At 40.1% G+C, this 12,356-nt stretch overlaps 1 long non-coding RNA gene across 1 annotated transcript in view; it reads right to left on the reverse strand.

The window, feature by feature from the left end:
* The window catches only part of LOC137543938 (uncharacterized), a 26,134-nt gene continuing 13,778 nt past the window's right edge, over positions 1-12,356 (reverse strand). Inside the window, exon 2 of the long non-coding RNA XR_011025668.1 lies at positions 1-583. This is a non-coding gene — a long non-coding RNA (uncharacterized lncRNA). The remainder of the gene's footprint in view (positions 584-12,356) is intronic.

A 12,356-nucleotide genomic window follows, 5' to 3' on the forward strand; every position in this document is an offset into this window, starting at 1 on the left:
TGCATTTAACAAGACATTTTAATGGAGCTTTAGCTTTACAGTTTTTCACCACACGTTTTCAGTCACAAGGACACACACCTGCTGGAGGTCTGACAATTGTTTTGCCTGGTTTCTTCTGTGACCATATATGGGGCTTCAGGGCTCAGTGGTGGACATATATGTGATGTGTCCACCACTGACACGTTTTCCCTTGTGATTATTTTTACAGAAAGCACTAACATATCTGTATGCACATTTGCACATCTTGATTGTCCAGTGATCATACACTACCACTATGCAAACATAGAAGGAACATAAGGTAATGGTATAATGTCCATCTCTGCACCATATTGTGTATTGTCTATTGGTGCAGGCACACAGTTGGACCTTCTTGTCCATTCCCTGGACGGAGGGACAACAGCACACAACTACGGGCTGAACATTTTCACCACATGGGATCTTCTTTCCAGTAACTTTGGTGAGTTGTTGGCCCCTGCCATCATTTCTTTGGAGTTCTTGTTACCATTTGTGGTCCTTGCAGGGTCTTTTTTTAAATTAAAGATGGATGTTTTGGTCGGAGTTTTGTTGCAGGTCTGTATGGAACCTAAATTGAAGCAAATAATACATTTAATGACACCTGTCTGTTCCCATTGTTTACATCTCCATTCTAAACTGTACCAGATCCAAACAATTCTAATGTGTCTGGGATTGCATAGCATGGCTCATAATAAGTAAGCATACTTGTGTTTTTGGCAGGAAGAACCATATAAACATGCCTGAAATAAAAATATAGAGATTGAGCAATTAAGGGATTGTGCAATGTTGATTTAAAATAACTTTTACTGCATTCACTTACTATCAACAGATATTTGACACTATATAAAGCAGCCAGTATGGGTGGGCAGATGCAGAGTTAGGACGAGGCTCAGAAGTGGGAGTACAAAGTAAGATATGAGGCATTTTGTGAGTTAATATATTTTATTCTACAATATATAAAGTGCTTTAGTCTATAGGCCTTGATTGGTTGGCTGCTACTATTAGCTACGATTAACGTGTACTTTCCATGATATTACAAGCTATTAATACAAACTGGAAGAATACCAGAATAGATGGTGAAATCATTCTACTAATTTTAAATTCACTACATTTCTTAATTTAGACCTATGATGGATACATAGACTGTCTAAAATTAGGAATTTTGTGAAGTTGAATATATTGCTCAAATTAAGGCTAGGTTCAAACACTCTGATTCAGTGGGGCACAAGCGGATGTGTAAACAGACCCATTCATACTTTCCACTTAAAACAGACCAGATCGGGAGCTGGAGGGGGGGCAGAGCACATTTTCTGACGGGCACGATTTTTCTGGAGACAACAGATACTGTGGGTGCTCCTGGGATCCATGCAAGTCTATGAGAACAGACAGAGTCCATTCTCACTTGGCTGTTTTCCCTTTCCGTTCTGGATCTACTTACCTGTCTTCTGTGTCTTCCACCACCATTCAGGTGACAGGTTCTCATACGCCTGGCGGCACTCGGAGGAAACAACAGAGGAGATCAGGAGTCGCGGCAGCTGAACAGATGAGGTTTGCAATGCTTGGGCACCAGAAGGGGATGGACATTTACATATGGGGGGACAGGGGCCGGTAGAGCGTCGTAATCGTTGACCGTCGTGATATCACACGCCATTGCCAACCTGCACCCAATTAACAACGTAGACCAAGATTTTCCAGCTTACTCGATCAATACATTTGCCGGATTTCGGCCTGAAAACAGTCTAATTATATATCAGGCTTGCTTGTTTCAGCACCGATTTTCATCTGATTTGAAAACACCGAACCTGCAAATAACAAAACCAAAAAGAGCAGTACCTGGACACCAAAATCAGAGCGGAACAAGAAATTAGAAGAGTATATTGACTACTTCAGGAAAATAATCAAATTGGAGATACTGGACAAGCAAATACAGGCATGCTACAACCTCAACACTCAAGGGGCTTGATTCACAAAAGCGTGCTAACTGTTAGCACGCCAGTGAAAAGCTGCTTATCACGTGCAAACTGCCTCTTCGCGTGCTAATGTGCGCGTAATAGTTTGTGCGCATAAAGTTTCGTGCGCATAAAGATAAACCTCCCAATTTGAGACAAATGATTATCAGAAGTGCATTATCTACACCAGAAACTCCAGGCACATTACCCTGCAATAATGCAAGGTGTGAGACCTGCCCTTATATCTTGTGCACAAGCCAAATACAAATACCAAACTCACAGAAATATCATCAAATATCAGACCAATTTTCCTGCGAGTCATCCAATGTTGTATAAATGATACGCTGCATGAAATGCCCCTCAGGAGGAATCTAAATAGGAGAAACAGGGCAAAAACTGTGCACAAGAATGAAGCGCACAAGAACCATCACCGCTTTAAAATTAATGAGGTTAAAATGGACACACCAGTGGGCCAACACTTCTGTGAACCAGGACACAGCATGCAAGATCTAAAAGTACTTGTTCTTAAAGGAGAACTGTAGTGAGAGGTATATGGAGGCTGCCATATTGATTTCCTTTTAAGCAATACCAGTTGCCAGGCAGCCCTGCTAAGCTTTCTGCCTGCAGTAGAGTGAATCACACCAGAAACAAGCATGCAGCTAATCCTGTCAGATCTGACAAAAATGTCAGAAACCTCTGATATGCTGCATGCCTGTTCAGGGCCTAGGGCTTAAAGTATTAGAGGCAGAGGATCAGCAGGACAACCAGGCAACTTGTATTGCTTAAAAGGAAAGCAATATGGCACCCTCCATATACCTCTCACTACAGTTCTCCTTTAAGGGTAACTTCAAAAATGAACAAGCAAGAATGATTTCTGAGTACAAATTTATAAAAATGTTCAAGACATTAACAGAAGGGTTACATTCTGGAACGGGATTCATGACTCCTTATGTAACATGACTGACTTGGCTTCATGATCTTCAGAAACCTGATAGATTTCATGTTTGCTTGCATGAGCTCACTGGCTCCAGCCTGCTGATCATCTGACATCTAACAGCAACCAGCACAACTGCCATATACGTGTTTGCTATTTACCTGCATCAGTGTTTCACTACAGCAGCTAACATCTGGAAATATGCCTGAAGAAGGGGACTAGATCCCAGAAAGCTTGCATTATTTAACTTTATCAGTTAGCCATTAAAAGGTATTACTTTTACAAGATTTTGCTTTTTTTCTACCTACATTTTTACTACTATCATCTGATTTGATGAAATTATAGAATTGGATGGTCTATCAGCTGCAAAATCGCTAGATGTATGGCCACCTTTACACATAACAAATACTGTACATCTGCTCATTATCCGGTTTTGTTATTTTTTCCATGCTATCCCATCTTGCCATGGACTGTATATACAGAAGCAGGATTTTCGATGCCTATTTATAGATTTTTTTGAAGTACCATACAAAGTTATGCACTTGTTCACTTATGTTTGGTAAACCCTCACTACATACTAATACAACAAAGAACGGAAGAGAAAAAGGAAGTTTTCTTAATTTTGTGTCTGATTTCAATTATACTTATTTTCACTTTAGAGAGCATTCTGATTGCTTTTCCAAATACGTATTCATCACAGTGTTTTACTATGTCGATAGCAACAGTGGGAGCAGCAGAGGACCTTATGGTATATGCTTGTAATTATAGTGTGAGTGATAGGGTGAACTCAACCATCAAGTTTACATTACTGGTGACCCCTGAGGTTATTTACTTATTGGATGCAATCATAATCAAAATAACATTTGGAATAGTCACTGATTTAATAATCCAGCTGATCTAAATCTGTTAAATCGGAGAGTTACAGCAACAGTTTGGAATATAGTTTCCCCTGATATGTTCTGTGTGGTATTTTATCCCTCGCTGAAAATACAAAGACTTCAGACAAGCCATCAATAGACTGCCACACTGCCTGTTGTAATTGAATATATCATATTGAAATCAAGACTGCAGAAAGTTTAGGAATGCCAAACCAAACTATAAAGAGCCGCAGAAACACATAGGGCCCGTTTCCACTTCAGCCGCACGCATCTGCGACACGCACGGCGGCACCTCTGGGTCTGCGGGGACGCAGACGAATCCCATCAGCCGTACCATGCACGGCTATAGGATTCGCAGCCTCCTGCAGCAATTCGGATGGAGATGCCGGCCGAACCGCTAATGCAAGCAACTCGGCCGGCGGTTCCCTATGGCAGAGTTTCCCCGTGGGACTTGCCTGCGGGGAAACTCTGCATGTTCGGCACGGAGTCCGCTCAAGTGGAAACGGGCCTTGAAGGGACAGATTCATTGCAGGAGTTGTTTACACCCCGATTTTTTTTTTTGGGGGGGGGGGGTTGTTTGTTTGTTTTTTTCACTTTTGTTAACTATTGATTAGTTTAAGCATTTTCCTACCACAGGTTATTTCCCCTTGAAAACCACAGCAATTTTCACATATCACACTCCTCCCAGTCGTTTGCCAATAACTTTTTTGCTGAACAAACTAGGCTATCTTTGGGTATTACTTATTATTTTATTTCCTATGCCTTTTTGGAGAAAATAAGAAAGAAAATGAAAAAAGTCATTGTTTCTCATTTTTCAGCTATTGTAGTTTAAAAATGTTCAAAAAAGTGCTACTGTAGATAAAACCCACACACTTTATTTGTCCATTCGTTCCAGCAATTACAACATTTAAATTATGTCCCTAGCAGATGCATAGCTGGTAGGTGAATTCCGCTGCACCTCGGACACCAGGGTGGTGCTGGAACCAGGCGACTTGACCCAAATGTACAACAAGGAAGGAAAAAGTTCCGCACAAACTCCTGTGTTCAATCGAGTCCCAATTTATTTATGCAGGTAAAAAGCCATACAGTCAAGGAGCTGACATATTTCGGACTCGCAGGTCCTTAATCATAGCACAAGTTCATGTTGAAAAGACACAGTGAATATAAAATCTAAAACCCACCCCCAACACAGGTGAATCCAATAACACTCTTATTGGTTCACACCTAGCAGATGTATGATGATAATATTATAATTGGAAATACAGGTGTATTTTTTCCGTTTTGTGTTTCTTTATACTATAGCAATAATTACAAGCCCTTATTTGAAAAAATAACAGTAATATACCCTCATGACATACATATCAAAGCAGATCCGAAATGAAAAACTAACTATAGCAAGTAACTAGTTATATATCTTATCTAAAGTTTAGATGGTTTACACAGTAAATCTAGCTACAAACAGCATCAACAGTATATGATTATTTCTTCCTGTGATCAAATGAAAGCAGCCATAGCCTGCTTGTAATCATTACTCATAGTTACATAGTTATTTGGGTTGAAAAAAGACATACGTCCATTGAGTTCAACCAGAAAATAAAGTACAACACCAGCCTGCTCCCTCACATATATCACCCCTCAGCCTGTGGACACTCTACTCCTCTCTCCTCCCCTCTCCGCCCCCTTGCCGCTTAAATCTCTGCCTGGTTATGCCTCCTCCTTTGGGAAAATCCTCCTTCTCCATATACTGAGCTCCCATGAGCACTTGCTACATGAGACTCAGAATGCCTAGGCACTGGAGGAGCTGTGGATGCGGCTTGTTTAGTTTATAGGGAATTAGGGCATAAATAAAGTATTTGGTTTGAGGATCGCACTATAAAATATATGTAAGGGGCACAATTATGAAATGTGTAAAAGTGTATCTTGGATCTACTTTAAAAAAAAAAAAAAAAAAAAAAGGAAATACTTTTCTACAGTAACTATTTATGTATTTTTTAAATACTGTATTTTTTTTTAACAAACAAGTGTTTTATTTTGGTAACTTTTGGGGGAGGGAGAAGTAGAAGGGATTAATAACTAATGGGGGATTTATTTTTTATATATATTTTAAATGTATTTTGAATTTTTGTTCACTAAATTACTCCACACTTTAGCCTGTGTGGAAGTGTGTGTTTTATTTTTATTTTATGAATGACCACAGGCACTTTGATCGGCATTCACCAATCAATGCTCAGTGGGATGGCAACAGAGGCGTTCGCTGCAAGGACAACAATGCAATATATGTCCCTGATCCTGAAGTGAAGTTTTCAGGGGACTCTATATATATATATATATATATATATATATATATATATATATATATATATATATATATATATATATCCGGGATCCAGAACTGGATGAGCACTAAAACTCTTAAATATCATAAAGTGAATTGTGACATTTGTTTATAGCTCCATCTGCTGGTTTGACTGGAAAGCTTTTCTATTCTAACAAAATCCCAGATTGCTTCAAGGCAAGCAAGGCTTCCCCACAAGTCCGCCACCCCTTCCACTGAACCCCATGTTAAGGAAGTTAAGTGACTACTAAGCCATGCCTCCTCCTACATCCTGATTGGGTGGGATCAGAGTTGGGACAAGGTCCTCCAGCACCCAAGGCTGAGACACCAAAGTGCGCCCCTCCATTCCTCCCACCCCAGCTGTCACACACTGATTGCTATTAGACTAAGAGGTGCCCCAGGGCCCCCAACACCTTAATTTCTAGTTATCTGGCTTGTCACTGCCATGTATTCCCTATTCTTATTTCTCTCTTCTTCAAACACTGTTGGGGAACGATAGCTGAGTGAGTTGTGCGCCCCCTCCTACACTGCGCCCTGAGGCTGGAGCCTCTCTTGCCTCTGCCTCAGCCCGGCTCTGGGTGGGATAGTAAGCTGCAACTCAGTCATACCTCCCCACCCAAAAGACATTACTCATTTCTAAACCCCAGGAACAAAGACTACACAGTGCAACAGTTGTAATATGACCACTGCTAGTTTACGGCTAAGTTACAGTATTTAAGTGATTTTTTTTACTCTCTTATTTTTATGTTGCAAGACTGGTGGCTGAGGGTGGGTGCCAACAGTACAGTGACATTTTTGACTGGAGAGGAGTTTTACGACTGCAAATTGCCGTAAGTCTTCTGAAGGCCAGGGGAACACGTAACATCTTACAGCTAGTGCAGAATGCTGCAGCCAGACTCCTAGCCAATGCCCCCCGCAGCTCACACATCACCCCAGTACTGCAAACTCTTCACTGGTAAAATGGAGAATCCATTTTAAGATCTGCCTGCTGACATTCAAGGCTCTACACCACATGGGACCCAAATACATAGCGGATCTATTGGAACTTTATGCCCCTCCACGCACCCTCCACTCTGCCAACAAGATGAAGCTGATTATTCCCAGGATTCACTTAACATTTGGTGCTCGGGCCTTTTCCTACGCAGCCCCTACTCTATGGAACTCACTTCCACAATCAGTACGAGAGGCTCCCTCTCTGGACAGCTTTAAAAAAAGGCTAAAAACTCACCTCTTTTCCCTAGCCTTTGAGACTGCATAATGCAGGGTCACAGCGCTTTGAGTCCCCAGGGAGAAAAGCGCTATATAAATATTATTGTTATTGTTATCTTGGCTGGGTTCTGAAAGTTATCCCAATTGGTGATTTGCTAGAGAATGAATCTAAAGCCACATACACACATCAGACCAAAGTCTTTTGAAAATGAAAGATCACAGACCTATCTTACCCCCCTTCATGTAGTATGAGAGCCATACTCTACACAGTCTATTCTATGGAGCTGGACTCCCCATCAGAAAAAAATCGTTGCAAGATGCTGCACACACAGATGCTGTACAGACACAAAAGATCAGTATCTGCAAAAGATCTGTTCCTGCCAAAGATCCGTTCCTGCAAATTGCATTCATAGTCTATGAGATCTGCAGATCATCATACACACCTTGTTTAACAGACGTTCATCTGCAGATCAGACCATCATCTGCAGATCTGAAAATCCATCCTGGTGGATCTGATCTGCAGATGAATGTCTGTTAAACAAGGTGTGTATGATGATCTGCAGATCTCATAGACTATGAATGCATTTTGCAGGAACGGATCTTTGGCAGGAACAGATCTTATGCAGATACTGATCTGTTGCATGTCTACAGCATCTTTGTGTGCAGCATCTTGCAAAGATTTCTGTCTGATGGGGAGTGCAGCTCCATAGAATAGACAGTGAAGGTATGGCTCTCATATTACATGGAAGGGGGTAAAATTGGTCTGTGATCTTTCATTTTCCAAAGACTATGGTCTGATGTGTGTATGAGCCTTAAGACCTTGCTGCAAGGTAAGCAGGCCCTTCTTAAAGAACAAGCGACACCAATGCTAACCTAGAAATAAAAAACAGATATATAAGTACCGTAGATAAATACTACTTCTACTTACATAACAGATGTATTGTGCTATCCACATAATGATTCCTGGGAATTTTATAAAGGAAAAGCAGAAAATCCTATTCTAGACAGTGGCCATTTTGCCAAGCATATGCTGACATCATATCCTCCCTGACACTTGTTTCCCTACCTCCCTTCTCTTGCTCATTGTGTATTCATTCGCTGCCCTCCTCCCAGAGTCTTCAGACACTCCCACTGAGGTGTATACTAGGAACTGCACTTCTTTTCTCCTCCAATCGACGAGTCACCTCAGCCTTGCTTGTAAACACAAGGGAGCAGGAGATCGTGTTTCAGATAAGAAGCTAGACAGGGAAATAAATGGAAGAGGAGGAATATATTATAGATAAAAAGAACCCCCAGCATTCCACTGTTTGGCACTGACTACTAAAGGGCCAGTGCTCCTAAAGTATGCGATAACTCCAAACCATAACAGCAGAAAAAGTTTTGCAAGTTTTGAATGCAGGATTAGCATCTTTATCACTTAATACACTCAGACCAGTTGCTGTTAAAATTTGATTTTTATGGTGACAATACTGCTTTAACAGGGATGATTCTGAAGTAGCATTTCTAGAAGGACCTTGTAGTGTAGGGGTACCAGTTTAGGTCAGTCTACATTTATTACAGCCTTTAATTAGGGAATATTCTTCTATCATTGGCTTCTTGTAAAGACATCACATTTCAGCTCAAATGGCACACTCATTCTGGATCTCTGGAAATTTTGTATAGGTGTAGTAGATAAACTCTACAGAGCAATTGTAGTGCAAATATTTCATCATGTAGAGTAGACCATTACAGCTCTTTGTTGCTTCAGCATATGTAAAATAAACATGTAATCAGTTTGTCAGCCCAAGCCTGCAGAACTGTTAGCTGCTTCTGACCTGTGTGGCTGCAATTGCCTAGGCAGGAAAGGTTTGAGTAAATATGGCACTGTTTTGCTTGTGCAGAACTTTACTAAGGAGACTCAGGTGAGGGTATAGTTGACAGTGGAAAGGGAATGTCCCTTGGGGAATAATGGTTGAAAAGGAGGCAGAGGTATAGGAGGCGGATTGGGTTCAAGGTAACAGAGATGGGAGAATCTCTCACAACCATTGGTAGTAATGCAAACTCAGCAGCCTCTATACTCACCCAGTGACCTATTAAGGAGATGTACCTCCCTTGCTCACTCTGACTGGACCACCTATCATATGCAACATGTTACTGACAGCAAGCTGTAGTGATAAGGTCATTTTCTTAGTCACATGGTCATGTGGATCAGGGACAGCTTTTTACGAATAAAGACAGTAGAGGATGTGCATGTTTCACTGGTGACTAGCACAGTTCACAAAGAGAGGAAAAAGACCTGTGTCCAATAGTCTATATATCGCAGCAGTTGCAGCAAGCACAGCTGTCCAAGACTAACATTGAGGGAGATGGCAAAAGTATGGTTGAGGGAGATTTTTTACCACTCAACGAGGAATGATCTTGGTATGGTTCTTTGGTGTCCCCTCCCACAGATAGTGCCCTAAGCAACTGCCTAGTTTGTCTACGCCTAAAAACAGGAAAGATACAAGTGCAAGAATGACTGGCAGAGCTATTACTGGCTGTGTGAAGGCTGCATGAAGTGCAGGTAGAGTTGCTTTAATACACAAAATGTAAGTCCTCTAAACCCCTGAATATCAACTGGATCCTGTAAGCTGAAGGAGGGAGTGAACATAAGTTATGTCTATAAATAAATATATACAGTATATATATATATATATATATACATATATATATATATTAGCTGTATATGTACTTTGTATGTGTCTGTCGATATTAGTGGCTCTTTTGTATAAACTAAGCTACTAAATGAATGCATTGGTCCTTTACAAAAAGCATTTGCTAACTGTGTTCTGCTTTAAATATATCCTTTTTTTTTACAACATAGCTACTTTAAGAGACTGCTTGTTATTTTTAGGACAAAGTACGCCCCTTCTTACGTTAAAATGGGATAAAACTCTGGCATAACATTCATTAAAAATGTGTTTTCATACTTTTTATCACCTATACAGTTATCATACTTGCTTTTGTGCACAAGTAATATTGTCTGTCTACAAATTACAAATTCTCAAAGTACAGTTTATCTGCTCTGAAAGCTGCCATTGCATTTTAATGCATAGCTGCTGTATTTATATATTAAAATCTATTGAGCGATCACTTCTCAGCTCTTTCTGCTTCTTAGCTCAGTAAAGCTCAGTTTCGGCAGTTAGCTCACATTTACTAAATGTATTTGACAAGGGAATGTTAACAAAAATAATGTTATCACCTATTTGGACGCCAGAAGCTTTCCACTGAAGCAAGGAGCATTCCACTGAAGAAGAAAGTGCTGGGTTTAACTATTTGATTGCTGTTCTGCTAAAAAAAAAAGTATATATGTATATATATATATATATATATATATATATATATATATATATATATATATATATATATATATATATATTGTTTGTGATAGTAGATTTTATGCTGTAAATAATCTTTTAGAGCAAAGAGGAACTGCTGCGTTTTAGACCACTTTTAGTAGTTTGTCCCTCTGCATCCTGGCTTGTCGTCAGCTCTGCAAGTGTTTCTGGGTTTGGAAACTGATGAGAGAATGGCCAAATTAACAGAAAACAATTAGTTAAGCCTTTTAGCCCTTTCAGCATGAGGGCAGCCAAGCCAAACGAAATATTGTCCCATTGTTTGCATTACAAGTTTTTATATGAATTTAGAACTGGAAGAGAATATGGAAATTGGATGATTTCACATTGGAAATATGTTTGGATGTTGGATAAATGGATACAATTTGGAAGCAGAAATGTTGGCACTCTGCAACAGAAAAAAAAACAAGAGAATCAATTTTTTTTTCCCTTTTTCCTTTCAGCTTCTGACACCGGAGAAGAGGTCAGAGGGGTCAACAATTTGTCTCGCTCTTTATTGTGTCTGTTATAATCTCTGTTATATAAACTGTTTTCTGCAGCACCGCTTAGGACAGCGTTTGTCAAAACTCATAACATTTCTGATAGATGGTGTTTTGTTTTTTTTCTACTTATGTTTTTCAGAGTAAAATAACCGGGTGTTATCACCAGCGGTTGGGTGACATTCATGTTTATCCAATTATCAACTCAAAGCAGCTCAAAGAAGTAGAGATAAAATGGTGCCAGTCATGTGACCTCTATCACTTGCAAACCTGCGCTAGGTCACACGGTGTCATCAGCCTACATTAAAGCAGACGTGAACTAAATGTGTCCTCGCTACAGTCCATCTCTGCCATATTCTGCATACCTTAAAGGGGGTTGTAAAATACAAAAATAAAAAATTGCCAAAAAATAGTGCCCCAAAAATCGATCCCTGCAGTATATGTCCCCCAATTTTTTCGCTTTTTACCTGGTCTAGGTGCTTTTGCAAAGATGCAGGGACCATGCAGCACCAGTAGGATTGTGGGAAGGTCTGTTTTTTTAGCTATGGTAACAAGATTATCTCAGCAAGCAAATAACAGAAAGCATCCCACTTCGGATAAGATAAGGACACTATGACCAGAAGGTAATTAAATCCACCTTCTCTTTGAAAAGTTTACAAATTGATGTAAGCCTGTTGTCTAGGTGATGTTTGCTGTGGGAGGGACAGTAAGCTGTGGCAGTAGAAAGGGAAAATTAACACTAAGTTGGGTTAAAAAAAAAAGAAAATGGCAGACCGGTTGCCACTTGGGAAGCCGGCAGAAATATTATTTTCTTTTTTTCATATCACATTTCTCCTAAATCTGACAGTTCACACTAAAAACAACATGATAAGAGAGCTCATCTAGTCATTTCTTATTAGATATTTTTTTTAAGTTAATATGGAGATTGCTACGTTAATACAATTGTTTCAGTAGTACATAGAGTCATCTCATCTAGCTTTTCTGTGCCGCAATCTCCTGTCTATGGAGTATAGAGGTAACCATTTTGCTTCTCCTCAGCTTAGACAGGCTGTAACAATTCTGCTAGTGTATGAGGGCACAAGCAGACAGACAGAAAATAGACGTTCCCTGACAGGGGAAATATCTAACAGTCAGTGACAGCAGAAGGCAGTACTGTCACTGATACAGCTGAGAGAATGGTCAG

This window comes from Hyperolius riggenbachi, chromosome 2, assembly GCF_040937935.1.
Source record: "Hyperolius riggenbachi isolate aHypRig1 chromosome 2, aHypRig1.pri, whole genome shotgun sequence".
NCBI lineage: Eukaryota > Metazoa > Chordata > Amphibia > Anura > Hyperoliidae > Hyperolius > Hyperolius riggenbachi.